We start from the raw sequence: 22,023 nt of genomic DNA, 5'->3' as shown, positions 1-22,023 counted from the left end.
CCTCCATACTCCAGCTAGGCCTACTTCCTTGGATCCCAAGTGTTATGTCCTCCACAGTTCTTTGATTTTAGCAGTTTCGCGAATCTTCACGGTCCACCTAGTTTGCAACTCCACTATATTTGTAACTCCACTATATTCTGCAAGGACAGGACCAGTTGGTCACGAATAGGTTACCAAAGGCGATAACGTCTTGGTCATCCGCGTTTCCGGTAACGAGAGAGAGAGAGAGAGAGTGAGAGAGAGTGGGAGAAGGAGAGAGAGAGAGAGAGAGAGAGAGAGAGAGAGATCCCAACTTCCCGGGGTGTCGGTTCGATCCGAGGTCGGTCTTCCACGAAAGATTTTGTCTATGTTTACGACGCGCGAAACGCTCTCCCGTGCAGATAACATCGTCGCGAGAACGCGCAAACGCATTCCGTTCTATTTGTGCGCTCCGCGGTTTTGCAGATTTATGGGCTCCATCGAGGTGGCGAAGCATTGCGGCAATGAAGGGATGCAGCGATAAGACCGCGACTGACTCGCCGTTATCTCGTCCCATTTAATCGGGATGCACGGCAATTCGTGCCCACTTCTGCCCTTACCGCTCGAAATTATTGCCGGTCTAATGGGCTCGCTGTTGTTCAATTAATAAAAATCGACTACCGCTTCTCACTGAGAAACTCTTCCATGGTACTCGGGCTGTTGAACATTTCGATAAATGTACGAGCACATTTCCTATCGATCGTGATCAGGTTAGACAATTTTTATTTTGTACAACGAGCTGCGGTCTAGTAATCGTTAGCGGATCCTTAAGCATTTATGGCATCTTGAAGTTTGCAAACTGCGAGGAATAATTCTATTAAGAAAATTCATTTTTCTTTCATTTTTACCAGACGACGCCTTCCAGTCGGCAAAATATATTTCGCCCCTCGTTAGATTTTTCAAAGTCTTGCAACAATGAGAATTTGTCTAAAGATCCTCTGGTAATCATCAATAGACGGGAACGGGCACACTACAATCTGGCTGTATTTGTCGTAATTGAACTTTCAGTGACACCACCACGTTCTATACACTGATTACATTAAATTGCAAGCTTCATTGCAACAGTTTTGAAAAAGACCCTGCTAGCTTCCCCCAGGATGAATCCCCAAAACACGAGACATAAAGCTCCCAGTAATCCATCGCAGATAGAATTGCGAAACACTTAAGAATCCATGCAGCAAGCGTTCCTGAAAGACCCAGTGTCCCTCAGGAACCAGGACACGGAGTACACCAGGCCCTGCTGAATATTCCACAACGAAGTTGTCCAAGATAAGATTCCGGATGTTCGGTATTCAAAAGGCAAGTATCAAATTTCCGAACTAGCGGAAGACTTCGGTGTATCTGCACGAGCCAGGACTCGGAGGAGGCGTCCTCGAAGAAGAAGAAGAAGAAGAAGAAGAATAACAGCAACAACAAGAAGAACAAGAAGAGGTATAACGGAGAGAAGTGGATTGCGTCGAGGGAAATCAACGAGGGATACCGTTACGCGTTAGGTGTCCAGCTGGCGGAAGGTCGAGCCGGCACTAAAGGGTGGCCGCGATCAAGGTTTCGTGCGGACTGCTCCGAAAAGGATCTATATGTATCCTCGATCCGAGATCTCGGTGGTCTTGGTGACGCACACAGCGGTGGGAACACGCACGCACGTACGCAAGCCGGGGAGACCGGTGAACGGCGAACGGGCACGGCAGCGGATCAGCCAAATGCTAACATGCATATGCGATTAGCATAATCGAGTCGGCCTGCAGGAAACCAGTTTGCAAGGCCGCTCAAAAGCCGGCCGCCCAATAGCTTATGCCGCTCTCCGCGGAATGGAGGAGCGGCGAAGAGGAGTGCAGAGAGCGGCGCAGAGTGCATCCGTAATTCCATTTCCCCCTGCCGATGCAGTCGCATCGCCTTGCACAGAGTCAGCTGACCGCGGGACGCTACGCTGGACCCGGCCCGATCATGCTGGTGTCCCGCTGCTCGCGAAGATCGCGGAATTCATTGGGAATCCCGCGACTTTGTGCGGCCGCTCGTTGCGCTGATTAGGTCGAAGATATAGAAGCTCGAGGAGGTTGCGTTTCTTGCATTCCGGGGGCGAGAGAAAAATTTGAAACGGAGCAGCTCTTGCAGATATACCACGGGAACAGGGACATGTTTGATTAGAATCCCGTTTAGGAACTGGTTCTAGCGTGTTTTGTAAACCTGGTGTGGTTTTAATACTTCCGGAAACCTATTAATGGTGGTTTTAATGACTGCGTCTAGTGGAAGGTTAATAATTTTCTTGCAAGCTGTAAGTGCGGATCTTTATGCAAAATAAATAAAAAGTTTAATTCTAATAACTTGAAAATAATGCATCGATATTCTTAATTTTTTAACCTTCATGGTATTCTAAATTGTGCAGAACCACTTTTGGCAGAAATGCGTGAATCCGCAGTCTAATGATGATGATGTGCGGAGATTGTATTTCTCAATATAATTTTTTTAATTTATGGATGAAATTGATTCATCTACTTGGCTCTGATTTTTGAAGAAATATGTATCAATATTTCAAGGGATGTTTACCCTCAATTTTTAAGGGAATATTTCTCTTCCATTATTTCAAGGAATATTTATCTTCAATTTCCCAAGGAATAATTTTTAAAGGAGTAAATAAAGTACAGGTGCTGATACGTGAAATATAAAGTGGCTAACATGTAGACATACTCTGAGTTATTTTAGTAACTGAAGTATGATGATAAACTTCTAAACTTATTCTACATCTTGGACCGACTACCTTGTGGAGGTGTTAGTCACATTCTTGCATATCGCTGAAGATAAGAGATCTATTTTGCGAATAGATCTAATTTTACTGCTTAGGAACTGGTTCCAGGATATTTCATAAATTCGTGCTGTTCTTGTTACTTGAATATAGTGCGGACGTACCTACTTCAAATTATTTTAGTAACTCCAACGTGATCGTAAACTGTGTAGATTTAAATGTTATCTAGTTCTCTAGAAATTAAAAAATAAGAGCAGATCCTCTTCGAAGATAAATCTAATTCTGCTACCTAGGATTGCTACCTAAATACCTAAAATCTGGCAGCAATTGGTTTATTTAAAGAACCAAGAACCAAAAAATAATGTAGAAGCGTCCCAAAATAATGCAGAAATTTGTCAATTGAAATGTTGCACATAGCCGCCGATGTGGTATCGATATTAAATTTAAAATTGTAAGGAGTATCAGTTTCTCTTTTTGAACATCATTTTGTTAATTATCTACGAAGAATTTTGTGAATTACAATATTCTACACAGATTTCCCGCGTCCTTGCATCGAAGATATCACTGTAAGGGTGAGCTATATACTTATTGATCGTCTGCTCGTTGCCAGATTCGTCGGAGGGTGTCTCATACAGCCTCAAGGCATCCCAAAAGATTAACAATTTCACATTTATAATCTCATAACAATTATTACAAATAATACCCCTATGCCCTCCCTGTATTATATACGAGTGAAACATTGAAATTCACAAAACACAGAATTTTCCCCTAATTATCGAATTCGCAGGGGCTTCAAGAATTATTTTCGCCGCAGATTATTTCGGAGGAACCCGATTGCCACTGGAAAACGTATTTAATAAACAGAGATACGGCCAGAGAGGCGTACGGACCTCGGGGATCGTAGAAGTTCAGGTTAGAGGGAGAGGCGGGCCGCCTAGGGGATGAAGAGGGTTGAAATAGTCGGCCATGAACGTCGCAGATAAATCCCGGCAACGTTCTACCGGCCGACGATATGTATTACTACACCCACGGCCCTTTTTCTCCCCCTCTAACACGCGTTTTTTCCTGTTCGTTTTCAACTTACTTCGGTTACGGCGCCAGTTACCACGTTTCACCTTTTTACGTTTTTCGTTTCCCCGCCCACCTGCGCGGATCAATTCCGCGTTCGAGATTATCAACGGTCGTATTTTCCAACGAGCAACCCGTCGTCGTTTTTGTTTTCCGTTGGATCGAAGCACCGGAGGCTCGATAGCGAGTTTCGTGAATATAGTCCTTTCAATGAAAACCTTATCGGACAGGCTCTAACTTTCCGCCGGCCGTTTCCAGCTGTACATTCGCCATTTTTCTCCCCGCCCGCGTACGTTGATATCGAGTCCAGTTCATAAAATGTAGAGTTCTCGAAACGAATAATGTATGGTCGCCGACATCTTCAAATATTTCGCCGCGTGCACGAACCCGGTCCGATCCCATGAATTATGTGCCTCCTTCGATCAGTCACTCTAATTTATTCGACAGGACAGCGTCGCGCCGGGCCAGCGATTGACAGTGTAAGCGCGCGTCAGTCCGAAAAATCGCATGATCGAGCTCGGTCTTGTCACGGCGCTGCCATATTTCTTCTGCTGTTTCATTGTTCCGTAAGTTGTGCCAATTTCCAAGTATCGGAAACATTAACTGGCTCCCATTTTTCCAATTTTAAAAGCAACACGCACATACACGTACCCGAGACACGTCGATATTTATTTGTAAGAAGTACTCGGGCACAAGCCACATAAATCAATAAACTTCATCTATTCAACTTTTTCAATTTTAATCAGACTTTTCTGGACGGTTGCCAATAAAATACGTGTTAAATATTTCTTTTCATAAAAATGCAATGGGAAAATAAGTTACTAATTTTATCAATTTCCTCCACTGAAGATATAGAAGTAGGGTGCGTTAAATTGCGAATAAACTGTTCATAATTGATAAGACGATATACAAATCACAGCTTTAATTGCAGATCAGTAAAAAGTGTTTTAAACAGACATAAGGGATGAAAGGGGGTTAAATAACGTTTAGAGAATCGATTAGCTCAGCCACGAATGTAGTTCGAATAATTTCTGGCGTGTTTCACGAGCAGGCCCGAGCCACAGTGAAATAAATGACGTATTTTCACAGGAGGGAATCGGAAACGCCAGAAGTCAAAGCAAAGCGGGAAGAAGATCGATTTCGCAGGCACAGGTTCGGCCAACAAGGGAACAGACACCATAAACAGAGGGTCGAGGAACCGTGCAAAGAGAAAAGCACACCGGCAAGCCGAAGGATTCGCTCGTTGACCTAAATGAGGCTGCTCGAATTTTGCGTGGCTCCCTCTCAGCAGGGTGTCCGGCACCGAGAACTGCCCCAAGCTGCTATGAAAAGCCTGTCCGAGTTCGTCTTTCGCCTAACTTTCACATTTTTTCAGGCAAACTTTTTTGTCTACGACCGGAAATTTCGGGCGGGCAACTTTCTCCTTTGGTCACGCTCTCGTTTTGGGTGGAAGGTCGCCTAATCTTCAAAACGGCGATTTCTGTTGCTCGGCAATGGCCTTTTGGAAGAGACGACGATCCAGTTTCCATGTCGTTTCTCCAGGTCAAAACTTGTCGGAATTGGAAGCACGAGTGTAATTTCAGCGCTAACGACCCTTCTGGAGAGGTTCTGGTGATCTCGGGACCTTGCGGAGCTTAGGTTCGTGCACTGCAGTCATTTTTGTAGCCGGTTTTCGTGTGTACATCAAGGAAACAGCTTGTTCTCACGTTCTAATTAACTCCGCTTAATATTGTTGTTCCCGTTGTGTAAAAACGTGTTGGAAGTGAGACACCTCTGCTTATCTTGGCCGTTAAACGGTCAAGTTTTCTGTATCAATTACAAGAATTCATTAACAACCTTAACAAGCTAGAAATAATTATATCTTCAATGTCTCCTTTGTTCTAAGCTTCGCCGACTCATTATTGTCGTAATCGCGTAATGTTGCCGGTTATTTACGCTCCCAGAATTCTTCTGACAGGTGTTGGTGAATTTTGTATTTTTTCTTCGCGGTTCTATGGACACGTCTGACGATGCGTATCAGTTTAATCACGAGGGAGCAGGTTACAGAAATTTTCGGAGCAGGTCTGCGCGAGCATTAAGATTCGTCGACGATGGCCCTCGTCTCGTTCAAACATTTAATTTACATAATTCGCCGCGAACAAGGAGGCGGTTCACGCACCGTAAAGAGTAACACCTTGTAGACCACACCGGTTGTTAAAAAATGGTAACGGAGACACGCGGATGCTCGGTGTGCGTCGCGCAAGAAAGCTAGACCAGATAGTAATCGCGGCCAACAGTATTGCGTACATACCGGTGCATATAAAACACACGCGGCGTGCCGGCCATTCCCTGAGAACGGCGAGTTTCACTCGAGCGAAGAGGTTAAAAGTCGGAGACAAGGTTCCTCGAAATCTAGATCCTACTTCGTTAATAAATGTCCCGCTATCGCGCAGCTCATCGTCGAATAACGAAAGTTTTCTAAAGGGGCCTTTAAAAGTCGGAGATAGAGGAATTAAGATACCTCGAGCTGCCGCCGGGAAAATTGAGCAACAACGGCGACCCGTCGCGTTAAAAAAAGAATTCATTCCAAGATAAAGCGAAATTATTCGCGACGAAAATGGTCGAGTTAAAACAGAAATCAGAGTAGACAAATTTCTTGCGCAAGACATGGTTTCTAAACTGTGCACCTTCATATATGTATTCATGATATGTGAGATATTCATAAAAATATTCATTTTGGCTTTCGTAAAATGCTCTACGAACAGTGGATCGTTAATAGAACTTCTCAGCATTTGTTTTTACTGCAAAGAATTCTTCTGAGACAATTGTTTCTTCATTCTGGTTTTTGTAAAATGATCTACGGATAGCGGAATTTTCTGAAAAGATTCACTGTCTTGTTGTTAGACGGAAAGAGCTCTTCTAAAATATTAATTTAACATTTCGCCTATCCGAAGTCTGCTAATAAATTTTGGAAAATAGAAGTTTAATGAACCCCCCAAAAATTATTAGACTGTGTTGCTCGAGATTATTTGTTATAATAACAAAATTGCTGTCGTTGTAAAATTGGTTAAGGACAGAGCCAAAAAATTTTTTTTTGGCAACCAAATATCTGCAGGAAGTTGTATTGCCAAGAGGTGAGAGCATGGAGGAAGCTAGTAATTGTTTAGGTATATTGGAAAAAGGGCTCGAACGCTATATCCGGCGCTATAAAGCGGATAATTTGAATTCATGGTGCAACTTGCTTTCCGGAGGGACAACCGGCCGAAAGGGTTGGGGTGGCCGGATAATTCATAATTTATGGACGTGTGGTTGACCGATGAGACGTGGCCTATACGCGCTCCTGAAACACTAGGGTAACGTTCGTTATACAATGCATCCGCAACCTTAAGGTTCACTCGTCGCGACTGGTAACAACCCTCGAGGCATTCATTAGAGAGGGTCCACGACTTTCAGTTAGCAGGGACCTTCTCATCGTTACCGTTGCTGGCATCTTGACCCTTTAAATCCTCTTTCAACCGCCATTGTGTCACTTATGATTTTGGGCAGCCGCCATTAGGCTAGGGGTTGGAAGAATTTCAAGAAGAATGGCTGACAGTAAGAACGGAGACGAAATGTACATAGAGAATACCTTTCTATATAAGAGTTGACATTTCAATCACTTATAGTGTGACTAATTTCTTGTAACTGACGGTGAACCACCCTGATGGGGTGGATACTTCTTCAACCCTTAGCGAATAAATAATTAGTGGGATCTGGTTTATTATTTGGATAAATTATTGATGATTATACAGAAAAAGGAAAGAAGTTGTTGCATCTTTTAGGGCTACGTTAGGAGTTGGAAGAATTGAAAGAAGAAACACTCAAAAATGATCTTCTACTAAATTGTTATAATCGTTATTACTGGAACGAGTGTCATTTTTACAACCTGGATGGAGTAAGTACTCCATGAACCCCTATGAATTAAAAATTTTTCTTCCCAACTAAACCTCTCAAATGTTTTCCAATTAACCAATCAAAATGTTTTAAAATTGACACTATGGGGGGATGAGGATTGAAAAAGAATTCTGAATTTGCGTTTTACGTATCAAGAAAAATCGAAACGAATTTCGAGAACGATCCAATAATTATGACAGTGAAAACAGACAAAGAAATTGATGAAGAATCGATGGAAGGGCACCGGGGGCCAGAGGGTGGATCCCAGGACGTTTTTTCGGCGCGTAGAGGGCCGACTGCCGAAAATTACGAAAGGTGAGCCTTTATTTCGTCGCGGGTTGCCTCGGGTTGCCTATAAGACCGTCGAGACACGCCGGAGAGTGGAAAGTTTTGACGCCACCCTATAAATCAAGCTGCAGGCTCGCTTGCTCGGCCGGAACGTTGTTACGGGCTCACCCCGGCTCGAGAGTTTCGCTCACCGTATGTCTCCTTCGCTCTCCGCACAGACAGCTTGTACAAGGTGAGTCAAAAATTCCAACAGACCCACCCCACCCCCCGGCCGTTCCTCGCGCTCCCCTCGGCCGCCACCGCTTTGAAATAATTACCCCCGGAGTTAATTTATGTCGCGTCTGCGGCCCGTCGGCTACGGGGGTGGAACCGGCGACGCGTTTTTCCGAATTAACGCGCGAGACAGCCCCCGCGAGCAAAAAATTCTACGCTGCTGATAGTTCGGGGGACGACCGCCGATGGGAATTCGAGCTGCGAGGGTGGGTCCTGCTGAAAACGGGGTGGAAGAGCACGCGAAGCCCTCTGGAGTTAGGGTTTCGATTTTCCGAATCTGCCCTTTGAGCTCCGCGACTCCGAAATTCATTCATTCTCGTGGATTGCTTATTTATTTTTCATGGCTAGACCGCTGATTTTTATGCAACATAAAAATTGCCAAAATTGACTGCAAGAGACCAAATAAAAATATCTTGTTTCCCTTAAAAATTTGCTAGAGTTAAAAATAATATACCGACATAAGCTTTTGTAATTTCTTCACCGTTTTGAATTTTATCTATTCTACAGGTTTTCCATAAATCCATAAAATCCGTACATTTTGGTTGCCTGCGTAAGGGTTGATTTAAATTTATCTTTTGATTAAATCCATCTGAATGGTAAGGGTTGGTGACGTTATTTTCAAAGCTGAAGACGAACATTCAGGTGAATTTCTTTTTGACATACATTTTAGTATACTGTTGCATTAAAATATGGATGAACAGAGATATCGATAGCCTATTTTTATGTCAGAGGAAAAAACTGAGATAATGCTTGTCCGCATAGAAATTTTTTCACGTCACCACCCACTGAGACTGGTCATAATTTCAGTTTTATCTTTCTCGCATTATCGCCCCGCGCTTTGTTGACACGCAATAAGAGCTATATAATAACACTGTCAATAAGGTGCATTATGCATCACGAGTAGATGCGAACGGATAAGGAAAAAATTCCAAATAAATACATAATCCTTTGTATGCCGAGCAGATGAAGTTAACAAGAACAGTACAATAACAACAATTCTATTTTAATCATTTTCTATATGTTCCGCCACGTTCAACAAATGTACATCAGAAAATAAAAAAATTCTCACACAAACGGACAGATAAAATTGAATATTTAAACGAATAAACTGACTTCCTCAAGTTCATTTTGCGCTTTCAACGCTCTGTCTGCCACCTGTTAACGCCCCAACAAATCCACCCAATCAAAACAATTTCCCAGCACCCGAAACAATAATTAGGGACAACTATCGTTCACAAAAATCGCTGAAATTCGTTTCCGAAAAGCAGCGCAAAGTTCGTCGAACCTAACCGCTCCATTTTTCTATCGTCGCGGCAGAGGTGATCGGAAATGCGAGTCCGGTATAGTGCAACGAAGAAAAAGAGGTCGCAGAAAAATAGGCGAATGCGCATTCGCGTGGCGTTCGAGGCTCGAGCCATGTTCGCGGGCGACGCCGATATCGCAAGCCGATAATCGCGAAAATGTCCGGCACGGGGGGGAACGTTTAGCTGGTACACGTGTCGCGAACGTTTGCGTGCTCGCGATTGGCCGCGGTGTGTCGCGGCGGCGAATGCTCGTAGGGCTACAGACGTCGCACAATTAGCGGATATAATTAGCGAACGGGGAAGTCGATTATCTTGGATCGGCGGAACGAGCTTCGAGTACGCGCGCGCACTCCGACTCCCGCGGTTTAACGCCCGCTATCGTTCATCGAGAGGAAACACCTTGCCTGCCCCCGTAGAATATTTCATCGTCCGCAGGACACCTAGCTGCGTCGAGGATATTGCCGGGGATATTTTGAATAGATCGAATACCGATACGCCGCGCCGGCATACGGGCCGAGCAGAAATGGAACCGTCTCCGAGCGTACAGGTGGCCGGCGTGACCGCGAATTCCTTCTTTCGCGCAATTTCTGCTCTTCTTTCCCTCCCTGCGGTATTCCCTCCTCCCTCCCTTTCTTGTCCTGTTTTTTTTTTTTTGGTTCTTCCCTCCCTCTCTTGTTCCTTCGCTCCCTGCTCCTCTTTGTCCTCGAAGCTGTCGCCCGGACTCGCCACCCCTTGTTCTCGATTACCTTGTCGATGTCGTTAGAAAGACTGCGCGTGGTTTGAGAATTTTTATTTGCTCATTTGGTCAATTCAACAAATTCTACGACCAAAAGTCAATCTGAAAAAGCTATTGCTCTTTACCAAGAACATTTATGACGCAGTCACAATTTCTATTCCAATGTAACAACCGCGATCACAAAACAGCAGATTTTTTAAGCAAAATAACAATTGTGTTGATTGCAAGATACAGGAGGTACGTGTATGTCCTTTTGTAATCAATTTAATAACTCGACGATAGCATCTTCAGATTCTCTAAATGTTTTTATCGTCTTGCATTTGATCTACTGATTGGCATAAAATATCCGCAGCCTAGTGATTAGACGTAGCTTTATAAACTCCCGTTAATCTTCAAAAATCAATAAGGAATCGTTCGCAGTTTTAAAAGGTTTTAGAGGATGTTTACGGTGCAGTGGGAATTGTATTCCAAAAATCTTCAGGGAAACAATCGCGAGCCGACAGAGAAGCTTTGTCTTTCTAAACAACCCCTTCTTCAATCTCCAAGAGCCAACAGTCAGTCGATACTTAGAATATTAACAACCACCCAAGATTCAAAACAGAATAATTTCGAAAACCAACGGAACAACCTCCAAACCACCCAAAGGAAAATCCCCGGGATCCATAGACGCGCGGAAGGGGAGGGTGGCGTTCAGCCCCAAGGCGGATCCGATAATCGAAGTAAGATCAAACGTAGGGTGGAGAGTCGAGTTGTCGTGTGTCTCCCGAAGGAAATACGTATCCGGTGTAACGGCCTGCTGTCGTTGGAGGTCGCGTGACGGACAGAAACTGGCAGAGACCGTGGAGGAAGGTAGCAGTAGGTACGGGCTAGGAGGTTAGGGGGTTAGGGGGTAGAAGAGGATGGGCTGAGCGTAGGAGCAAAGGAGGAAATTGGGTGGAGTAGCCGTGCCGGGGTGAGAAGCGAGGATTCGGCTGGAAGCGGTTGGTTCGGGGGTTGGTATTGGATGCTGCCTCGGCGAAGCTCACGGTAGGGGTAGTTTGACAAGTTGACAAGAGCACAAAGGCCGCGGCGGAGCCGCATGGACGTAGGGGCGGTTTGCTGGAAAGGGAGAAAGAGAACCCCCGTAGAGGAGAAGAGAGAAGAGAGAGAGAGGGAGAGGCGTCGCGACGCTCAGCGTCCGACGGAGGGTTAGGATAGGGTGGTAGGGGGGTGAAAGCCCGGCAGATCCGACGCCGTGAACAAAGGCCGCCGGCTGGCTCCAACCCCGCTGCTGAACACTCTGCCTCTCTCGGACTTTCGAAACGAGATCACCCATACACACCATGCCACTCTGTGTGTTTGTATATACTATACATACCGTACGGGGGGTAGCGAAAGGGGGCGAGGGAGTTTCGAGGCGAGTTTGCTTGCTCGACCCGATAGATACCGAGCTGGGCCTAATATCGAAAGTTCCTGGCTCAGGCAGAAACGGTGCTTAATTAAATCGGAAGACCGTGAGAGATAACCGGCCTCCAGAACCATCCCCTCGACACACAGACGCAGGAGACTACCCCCCCCCCCCCACCGCTCTGGCGTCTGGAAAACACGGGAGGCCTGGAAACCTCTCGCGTGGAAAGGTGATGATTACTCGAATGTTACTCCGAGTTGTTTTTTTGGGGGGTTGTTTTAGGTTATTCCTGTTTCGTTTAGTGCGCGTTAGAGGGCGACTCGATCGCTCAGGTGCAATATGGTCCTCGCATTGTTTCTTCGTTGTTTCTATCGTCCTTTTACACTTACAAATAAGGAAGAACTTAAAGAAGCACTGAAGCAACATAATAAGCTTTTTTAATCTATCAACAACATGGACTCCCAAGCCACTTCTAACCCATAATCGTACAAAAGGAAACTGTTAAGAATGTATGTACTAGAGATCTCATTTGAATGAGTAAGACTCGCGCGCTTCTCTCCTTCTTAATTCTGATAAGAGGGGATGCGTTACGCCTATTGGCTCTAACGATTCGCGAGGAACCGTCCTCACCTTTAGTCCGGTATGAACACGTGTCTACCACAGTCGCATTTCCAATGTACGTCTCCTTTGACTTTCTATCTGTGCTTTCTGCTTTCTTATATTAAACCTTTATTTCGATACTCTGTGCTGCAAAACTCTTTACCAAAAAACCTCAACAGAAACCAAAATTCCCGCTTCATAATCGAATACTAAACAAGACCACCCTTTTAACTTCTTCGCACTCCCAAGGTATCAAGCCCACAATCACAAAAAAGAACCAAAATTCATAATCAAATTCAAAACACCCTTCTAAAGTCACAACACTCGGCTCTCCTCTTGCTATTAAAAAAGAACTGTAGCAAGATTAAAAACCCCTTAGTTTACCATCAAGATGAACACCGAACCTATGCAAACCCTAACCGAACAAAAAGAAACCAAAATTTCATAATCGAATTCTAAACAGGCTTTGAAAGTCACAAATCTCCAGCCGATTCGCCCGATCGAATCGGATCGACGATTTAGTACGTGGGCCACCCCTCGATCCATTCATGGACTGAACGGGGTCCCAGCGATCGAGACCGTGTCGGACGACGCGGATCAATGGAGTACAAACGTCGATCGCCGATCGCACGGACGGGTTCCGCGGTCCCGATGCGATAGGATGCTTCTAATGATCCTCGCGGCGGTTCTCGATCGCGATAAATCATGCTAGCAGCTCGTAAACCGTGAGGGGGTCCGGTTGTACATGTATCAATGCGGCCACGCGAGCTGCTGGGGCCACCGTGGGGGCCACGGGGTGGGGGGTAGGGGCACCGGGGGCAGGGGAACGCGGAAAGAGTCGGTATACATCGTGGCGGAGTTATGCCGCGGTATGAATGGAACGCTTTTGCGGAGCACGCCTTACACACGCGGTGGTTAGCTGAAATATTTATTGCCTTTCGAACGGGTATCGGCCGGCCGCGGTATGCCATTGTGGAAAATCATTCGAGTTGTTCACGGCCACGGCTCGCATTATTCCCCTTTTTTCCCCCGTCCTCTCTCGTTCTTTTCGTTCTTACTTTCTTTTTTTCCTTTTCTGAGCACGTTCCTTTTCTCTCGGCCGACATTCGCGTGGCCGATGAGCTTTTCGAGGTCGTCGGTCGACGATGCCGGTGTTCTTTGAGACAGGAAATATCCCGCGAACCGACCGTGTTCTTTTTAGAAACTTGTTTCTTACGTTTTTGAGTTGTTCATTGGGATTTCTTACCTTCTTCTGAAATGTGCAATTCATTTTTCATATGGACTTCGAATGCATGAAAACAGTAGGAAATAAATCTAGGTTGCTTCACTTGTTCTCCTTCAGACATACAGTGATTTCTCTATATTTGTCGCCGAGACCTGGATGATAAACGTCGGAGAATTATCCCCACCACCGTCGGGTATACGCCGAGGAATGTAAACATAACACTCGGGTATGTCTCCTCGACGATACACGACGCTGATGTTGACATATATCGAGAATTCACTGTATTAAGATAATATGAATGTCAATTGCTTTACTTGTTTTTCCAAACATGTTCAAACACTTTGCACACTTCTTTCCGAAGAACCTATCAAAACGTTGCTATCGAAAGAAGAATATTGAATTACATCGTAGACCATCCAACAAATTAAAAATTAACAGACATCTTGTCCAGAACAAAAAATGTTACACAATCACGAACATAGTACACATTAAAGAAATAAAATCGTGGAAGCAGTATCTTCAAACTGAAGCAAGATTAAAAACAACTTCGATTTGCACTTTTACACTGCCAGACTGGTTTTGTCCAAAATTACGAAAATTGCAGATTCGATGTCGAAATAAGTGGCCAGAGGTGTTAAAAGTATAAATAGTGAGTATGATTGATTAGACGTCGGATAAGAATGTTTACACTACTTGTTCTGAAATCATGTGAACGAGAGCGTGACTCGCCATGTTTGTGGAAACATTTGTGCTCCTTTTGAAACGAGTAAAAGTGAGAACCGAGCTACGAATCTATTATCGATTACAATCTGCTACATTTCTATCTGTACCACCGATCGAGGAAATTTTTTGGCGTCTGAATTGTAATTATTCGACATCGGTAAAGCTTCCAACATTTCAAAGTACCTCAACTCCCGAATATACTCGCATTCTTGGGTCACCGAATTATGGGGCAAGTCTAAGCGTGTCGAAACCAGTCGAAGGTCACTTTTACGCGAATCCTGCAGCTGATTAGAGGGTTCCGGTCATTTTCTCCTCGGCTACCCCGAAATTAACAGAAATCTGCGGAACAACGATCTCCTGGCCTGGAATTAGCTGAAGTCTTGTTATTCGAGGTGTTCCGAGAATCAACCACGGCGGATTGCCGAGTCATTAAACCGCGATCGAGTGGTTAATAACCAGTTTTGAAGCAAGATCCACAGAATCTAAATCTATTGATGTTTAATCGGCGGAGCATTGGCGGAGAAGCCTGCTGCTGTATAAAATGCGCGAATAAAATGGAGAAACATAAATAACTCCGAAGAATTCTATGCAGCGTAATTTGTTAAAATTTTTCCACTCAAAACTGGACTTTTCCGGGAAAAATCGTGGTAAACATCTCCAGCAATCGCTTTGCACAGGTGTTAATTGCTAGGAAAACATCTGGCAAAGTCGCACATTAACTTTGAAATTTGCAATTTTCAGTACGTAGTTTTTAAGAAGTAATGAAGGAATGTGACTAGTGGAAGCTCAATTTTCGTTCTGATGGGATCCGTGTGCGTTTCCGTCGAATGTGAGGGCGTTGAAGGAGAATTTTTAATTTGAAGAAGGATCCAAGTTTTCGCAGAAAGGCGCACCCGATGGCAGTCCGAATGAATAATCGTTAATTTATGCGGGGAGCCGAGACATTTGCGCTTTCTGGTCGTTCCTCATCCCCCGTTGTAAGCTTCTCTAAGCTACTAGACACCCCAACACCGACCTCGCGGCCACGAATCTACTAAATCAGAAGCGCAGCGAAGCGTCTTCGCCCGGGAATAGTCTCGGATCACCCTCGAATTCGGGTTTCGCCGTAGTTGCCACCTGAAGGTGAGGCAAAGTTCAAACTCTGGTCGACGCTGTCTACAAAGTGGCAACTCGCGAAAGGTCAGCGTTGCTACGCCTGGTCGTGGGCGACTCTGCTATAGTGATTAATCCCCGCTTCAACCTCTCCTTTCGAATTATCTCCTTAACCCATTAGATGTACTCTATGAATCACCGAAAAAAGTTTATAAAAGAATTCGGTTTCTTCGATAAATTGAAAAGTATATCGTGACGTCCTTAAATTTTTCCACCGTTTTCACTGTGTCGCACGCCCATTTACGTCACAAATTCATAAACTCCACATTGATAATTACGAGTCGAGAATCCGTCGATGAATTTCGGCCACGCACGGAACGACTTGCAAGAAATTCATCGCGTCGGCGCGAGCGCAACAGATAAAATTTGCGTCGGCAATGGCGTCGGGAAAGGACTAACGAAGGGAGCTGGTTAACGAAGGCGACGCATTGACTTCAAATGGCGGCATTACGTGTCCGTGAACGGAACGGACTGTCTCGGTCGATTGTCCGTCGTTGTTTGCACATTGGAAACGGCACACAGCGGGACGGCATATTTGCGCGAGCTCCGCGCCGCTTGGAAACGTGTTCCTCGCATGCGACAATGTTGCAGACCCGCATTCTTTTCCTCTTAACAAATCTATAATTAACAACATCCACCGGCCGCATATAAATTCTACCTTTTCCGCGTTTTCGTAGGGAAGCTCTCGCTCTCGCGCGTTCCACTCGACTCGTAATTTGCTACCAACCTGTTGCGGTGTCATCAACATTTTTCCCCGATTTTTACTTTCGCCCGCCACGCTGCGACGTACTGGAATTTTTTTTCAACCGAACTCATCGAAAATTAACCGCGAAACTGTTTTCGGCGTTCGCCGGGTAAATTTACGGGGATTCTCAACCGCGTTGAGAGGTGCGATTGTAAGAGGAGAATCGAGGGAGTCTAAATTTTTGCGGGGCTACCTTTAATTTATTAGAATGCGGTTCAAGATAGATCGTCAGGGTTTCGAATTTATCTCGGTTGAAGCTAAAAGCAACATTCGGAACACGGTGTTTCTCATTCCTCTGTCAACGGTGCTGGCGAAACAGCGGTGGAAGGAGATTGATGCTTCCTGCAGGAACCACGATTTGTAGCAGATGATCGCGTACATCATTTTCGTGTCGAAGAACGAACGTTTGTCTCCGGGGAAAGATCAAAGAACCTCCGGAGACCGAGATTGATCTCGAATTATTTTCGGACGGTGTCGGGGACGCGGTGAAAAATTATATTATGCAATTCGAACTAAATTTAGAGAGACATTGAACGACGTTCTTGATGCTTGGTCATAGAAATCGTAGATTTGTTAGTGAAGAAAAGCCCTCCGGAAGCCCTTGTTATAAAATAGCCAGAAGAAATATTTATTCGTTTATACTGGTCATTTATTTTATATTTATACGTGAAAAATGTGTACAATTTACTTTATTGCCATCTGTGGGCATCAATTCTTTCACCTTTCTGTGATTCTTTAAGTACATTTATAGAGTTTAAACGAAAGACTAGAAGTTTCACAGAGATTCCATAAAAAATAATTTTTAATCAAATCTCACCCCAATTCTAGTTTTTCGCGGACACGAAAGATTCAGAAAATGTTTGTATTTCTTTTGGACACAAAGGTTTTATGGTTGCATTGTTGTTACGGGTGATGTACACAGGTGACTCCGAAGTAATGGGACCGCGGGCCAAACATTTTTCTTCGAAACGATCGCTATTAATTTCGCGGCGATTATCGCGCACGCGAAAACGTAGTCGCGCTTAATCGGCTGTAAACGCGTTCCTTAACACGCCGATTCCCGCGATTATCCCCTCGAGGATTAAATCCGTGACCCTCGTCAGATCGAAGGGTTCGGGTTAGCTTCATTAAATATTTATGGGGTCGCGATACCATATCGAAACGGTTCCACCTCACTCTCCCTCTACCACCCCTTTACATCCGAACAAGAACAATCCCTGATCGTGCTCCAAACTTTTTTCCGCCTTCCCTCTTGCAAAAATCCTGCAATGTGATCATTAGAAAACAACCCCTGATTTTCACAAACAAAACTCTTCTATACTTTCCACTGACATATTATAGAAACAATTAAAAATAAATGAAATATGTAAATGAAGCAATAACAGAAAATAAGAAGCACGGACTTTGTTGAAATTTTGATAATTCATTTACACACCCTTACGACATCACCCCTCTTGCGCTCTTTTCCACACCTAGACTTATCAAATACAAAAAACAATATATCATACATACTTGTGACAAAAGCAGGTAGGTCCAATTTACAATAGTAAAAAGATAACCCTATTACAATTATTAAAAGAAGAAAGACATTTTTATCTTGCAATTGAGGCAGACTATTTTTATTTTGCACAGAGGTCCGCAGTCTAGTAATAAAATTAAATTAATGTAACAAAAAGATTAATAAAACAAGCTTATATTCCATCTAGCCACCCCTTTCGACATCTTCGTCAACCCTCGGTGACTAAATTGTGATTATAAATTGTAAACGTCTCAAACACAGAAAACAGTAGACTGTTTCCAACAAAACGATTATATTAAAATGTTGTATGCCTCAGACACGGTCCCGAATACCTCCAACAATTAAAAAATGATGTTCCCAATTTTCCGCGAGACAACGACAAAAATCTGATTGATTGCACGATCGTGCAGCTCGCGTGCACTCGCAGCCGCTTGCCGATCAACCATCGAGGTTTTCCAGCGACCGTGTGTCCCAGTGTCGTGCTGCAGGTCGGTCGCGTGCTGACGGGGATTCAAAACAGCCGGGCAAGGATGCCGGTTCCAGGAGATTATGCAAGACGCGTCTGTTATCTGTCGCAGGTAAAATAAGGCTCGGCTAGCTGGCGAGGCCCCGGGGTGCGTGTCCTTTCGCTACCGTGCGTTAACGAGCCCGAGTGCTCGTTCCGTGCCACGTGGCAGCCAAGAGCCAAACAACGCCGAACACCGACGGACCGTTTGACCTGTATTTCAGATTTTAATCCGAGATAATGCGGGGGTGCCGCCGCGCTCCGGACATTTGTCTTCGCGTTCCAACCGGGCCTCGTCGAGATAACCGTTCCGCTGAAACCGATGCCAGAGATCCCACACGACGACGCTTAGTGTCGCGCTACCGGCGACATAATTGTTTCGGTGTCTCTCCTTCGGCATCTGGGAAAGCGTGACGTGCCGAGACTTCTCCGGTGTCGCGGCTTCCGCGTCGAGCACGCACCTGATGCTGCGCGAGATTAACGAAATTCCTTTCGGCCTCGAGAGACATCGAGATCTTGGCGAAAGTAGGCTAATTTGGAGCAGTCCTTAATAATAAACGAGAAGAAACACTTCTCAACACGCTATCTGCCGAGGATCATTTCATAACTTTTAAATTATAGTCGAATTTTTAGCGGAGCCATCGACAGCAATAGCAATTTCAATTGTAAACCAACGAGTCACCTTCAGCAACGTTCGTCGCCATCTCACGTCAACACAGAATTTTCCTTTCAACTTCATTGAATTGCTCGTTGAGAAAATTCCTTATTCGGCGACGGTACACTATCGTAATCGTGCACTATCGTCGTGTCATCGCACGTACCTGTACCGCCACGAAGCGTCCTTGAAGAGCCGATTCGTTCGCAGCAAGGATCTCCAAGCACAGTAACCGATCACCAGTGCGAGAAACGCGATTTTCCTCGCTGTCGACTGATTAACATCTGGCTCGGATTAGAGAGATGGGGATAAAAAGAGGTACAGAGAAAATTGTGCTGGAAAGACTCGCGGCGTCGGTTATCGCGACGCGTTGTCAACCGCGAAAACCGGCGACGCGCTACTGCAACCGCCAGACTGTGCAAACACACCGCCAATTACGCATACACGTTTCCATCGACACACGTTCCGAGACAACGCAGCGAACAACGCTTTCCCCGGCGCACTTCGAAGCGAAGGAACCTCTCCGCGACAGCGAAACAGAATTTTCGCGATCCGCGAGCTCGCCTGACCACGATAACCGATCGCGTGCTCGCCGAACGCGACAGTCGCAGCGACTTTATCTCTGGTCATGTACAAAATGGAGTTTGCAAACTGGTTTTAGAATCGTTTAAAGACTGCTTCTTGGACTTGCGTCGCGTTTTGTTAGAATCTTTTCATATTTTTTTTTAAGGCGACAGTAGCTGAGAAATCCTTTTAATATCGCGGGCTCAAATGATTGAGGTTCTTGGAGTAAGCGGCGAGATCGTACACCGATCTTCCCGATGATTTATAAAAACAGTTATAAAAGTCGTCTTGATTCTTAGTCCGCTGTTAAACGGTTTTAGAAAGTTTAAAAGACTGCCGACACCGTGGCTGATTTATTGGAGCAGATTTTGCTTTCAGAAACTTGTGTTAAATGTTAGTTTGATTTTGAATCCTATTTCAGAAGTGTAAGATGAATTTTTTAAGCATTACATTTCAGATTAATATTTCGGACTGGTAATACAAAATCATGACAAGATGTCTATAGAAATGTGCTCGAAGTTCACGCCGGGGATTGTAGACTAGTTTTAGAAAGTATCAAATATTATCGGTAACCCGGTCGCCTTATGATTTATTCCGATTTTCCGTGTCTCCAGAAATGAAATTAATATTTTCCTGTAAATGCCACTTGTAAATATCGACGGACAAACGTCTAATCGATTTGCCTAAACGAGAGTGTCGAACAGGTCCGCGTCCAATTTTTCCAAGATTATATTGCCTCCCGAATGCTTTCTAATCAGCACAGTATTTGACCGTTGGACTCCCCACTTTTGTTAACCAGCATGACAAAAAAAATTCACACCTGGTTCACTTACGTGTCACGAACTGAAACGCACAGAATATTCCGAAGCGTACCTGCTGTTCTCCGGTGTTATCCACGTGGATCAACGTCGTCGACAAAATATTCCGAGCGGCGATCAGCGATCGACAAGTTAGTCCGAGGGTGACGCTCGACACTCATTGCTGCGGAATGCCGGGAATATTCGACACAATCGAACCGTCGATCATCAACGTGGAAACGTTATCGCTCGATAACCCGATCAATTTATCCTTGAGGTTCAACCCCGCTTCAAACGATCGAGCCTTGACTCTATCGAGTCGCGCGGGCAAACCGCGGCAAACGAGGCTCGTTGTTCAACGGTGGCCAAACTGTACACACTGACCAACCTTGCAAACTACCTTGTTTGCAGGGCGACACAAAGTTAACGTGGATCGCTTTCACAAAATTTTCAATTTCAATTCGCAACAAGGTTCAATCTCACAACGTCCAAACAATCTTGCAACTCAAGCAAACTGCCTCTCGTTCGAAGTTCAAATAGCATGGAACAATTTTGCACTACGCTCATTCGACCTTTCAAACTAAATCAAATCACAGTACACTTCGAAGCCACTTCAACCCACGAACCGGTACGAAGCAATTCCTCATAATGTTCATACAAACGCCAACCGATTTCGCCAAATCAAACTGAATAAAACGGAGTAGCTTGGCGTCATCGGGATGTCAATTAATATTGAACAATTTTTTCAAACGTGTAACCGGTCTCACGAACCGAATCATACAAACGACCTCGATCACAGTTCAACACCATTTTGCACAATGTCTTCACACACAACAGGCAATACCCGACGAGGTTCAAACCAAATCAAACCGAGCCAAACGGAGTATTTTGAAGTCACTCGAAGGATAACTGATACCAGTCCATTCTCCACAATGTTCAACCGATTTCCCAGATCAATTCGGATCAAATCTTGCAAACGAGACCGAACGAAAGAAATTGCCTCACTCGCAGTTTCACACAGTGTTTGTACTCTCGTTTGAACCGAATCGAAGTTCCTCGACGACACTGGAACACGGACCGATACGTGGCAATTTCCCGCAAAAGTCTGATCTCGGAAACGAAATCAAATCAACTGGAGTATGTCACTCGGGCAGCGAGTGACACGGGTCGATTTCCCACAGAATTGAACCGATCGGTACGCAACTATAGCCGTTCCACGATGGAACCGGTCGGCTCGGTTAGCTTTGGTTCACTGTGCGACACGTGGGATCCGGCGAACGTCACGTTCGGCGTCACGTGTCCGCGGTTCACCAGGATGCAGGCGGTTCGCGATTGCGGCGCGGCTCGGGTCGATCATGATCGCGGCGGCAGACTGATTCCCCCGTCGACTGTCATCGAACGAGGAGGACGGTGATAGGAGGCGGAGGAAGAGGAAGAGGAAGAAGACGAAGAAGAGGGCCGCGTGTCCATGCGAGCGACGCAGCCAGCGCGACTCCGTGTCGGAGCTTCTGACTCGGCAGAAGTACAGACAGAAACGAAACTACGCAATGTGACGGCTAACGCGCGCACACGGCTGGCCGACAGAGACTGAACTAGAAGGAGAGAGACACATCGAGTGCGAGGGAGAGAGACGGGATAACAGAGGGATAGAGAGAGAGAGAGAGAGAGAGAGAGAGAGAGAGTGAGGCGGCTCTCAGTGACTGGCAGCGAGCGTGTGTTCGTGTGTGCACGAGCGTGTAGGAGACGAAGACGAGCCGTAGGGAAAAAAAGGACGTCGTGTCGCGCGCGTGTAGACGCGTGAATGTGTGTGCG

At 45.2% G+C, this 22,023-nt stretch overlaps 1 protein-coding gene across 7 annotated transcripts in view; it reads right to left on the bottom strand.

The window, feature by feature from the left end:
* Nucleotides 1-22,023, bottom strand: part of Antp (homeotic protein antennapedia) — a 210,054-nt gene that overhangs the window by 35,076 nt on the left and 152,955 nt on the right. The window contains exon 1 of one of the 7 annotated variants that reach the window (XM_076786428.1): nt 20,288-21,577. The exons of the other annotated variants lie outside the window; for them this stretch is intronic. The gene's annotated coding sequence lies outside the window, so the exon portion shown is untranslated. Of the gene's footprint in view, nt 1-20,287; nt 21,578-22,023 lie in introns of those variants that run through there. 7 annotated transcript variants of the gene reach the window in all.

This window comes from Halictus rubicundus, chromosome 4 (assembly GCF_050948215.1).
Source record: "Halictus rubicundus isolate RS-2024b chromosome 4, iyHalRubi1_principal, whole genome shotgun sequence".
Taxonomy (NCBI): domain Eukaryota; kingdom Metazoa; phylum Arthropoda; class Insecta; order Hymenoptera; family Halictidae; genus Halictus; species Halictus rubicundus.
The sequence above is the reverse complement of the archived record's forward strand: the minus strand, read 5'-3'. Positions and strand labels throughout refer to the sequence as shown.